Below are 977 nucleotides of genomic sequence, written 5' to 3' on the forward strand. Positions count from 1 at the left end.
CATCTATAATGGAGGATAATAATATAATAATAATAATAATGAGAATCTCTGAACATCAGCAGTAGAATCTTTGTTAACATAATAATTATATCTAAGAGAGATAAAAAGTGAGATAAATTCATTCTTCATAATTATTATTATTATTATTATTCTTCAATTATAGATGTATGCAGTCAGAGACTATGACATCTACCTGAGAACTAAAAGTTCTCAGGGTTTTGTCTATATCTATAAAGTTAACTATTATACATTCATCAATTTCAGATATGTAAAATCAGGAAATTTCAGCCCAGAATACAAAAACTGTTTAAAAAGAGGTGAAATATGTCAACACACTCTGCTTAAGTGCTCTAATTGCAAAGAAAAACATGTATCTAGCTCAAAAGAATGTATGTTTGCTTCAAGAACTCAAAAGAACTGAAGAAAAGATGAAGCTCAAAGTCAATCTAGAACTGAAGAGAAGAGTCAAGCGAGTAAACTTACAACTACAAGCTTAAAAGAAAGAAACTCTTAACTGTCTAAATCTTCAAACTTCAATTCTCCAGCTAAATGTAAACAGAATTTGAATTCTCAAACTTCTGTTAATATTAGAGAATTGAGAAATGACTCTGATGATAAACTAGATATAATGTAAGCAGTTAAGATTCCTACTTTTCAAAATAGTTATAATCTACTATCTGATGATAGTGATTAGATTCTACTCTATCTCTACTCTCTTTTAGTATAAATATACAACAAAAACAACAAAAAAAGTTTAAAAACTCTTCAAAAATCACATTTATTCAAAATAATGTGAATAGAAACTCAAATTGTATTTATTCTTGTCTTCAAATTGTATTTGAATAAAAAGGTGATTTTATACTACTTCAGGAACTGAATTTTGATGCTGAGTAAAAATACATTATTTCTCATTCAAGCTACTACTGCTTTCTATCTCAAAGATCTGAGATAAAGTCAAGAGTAGTGATCTATGAAAG

This window comes from Blastomyces gilchristii (assembly GCF_000003855.2).
Source record: "Blastomyces gilchristii SLH14081 genomic scaffold supercont1.2, whole genome shotgun sequence".
Lineage (NCBI taxonomy): Eukaryota > Fungi > Ascomycota > Eurotiomycetes > Onygenales > Ajellomycetaceae > Blastomyces > Blastomyces gilchristii.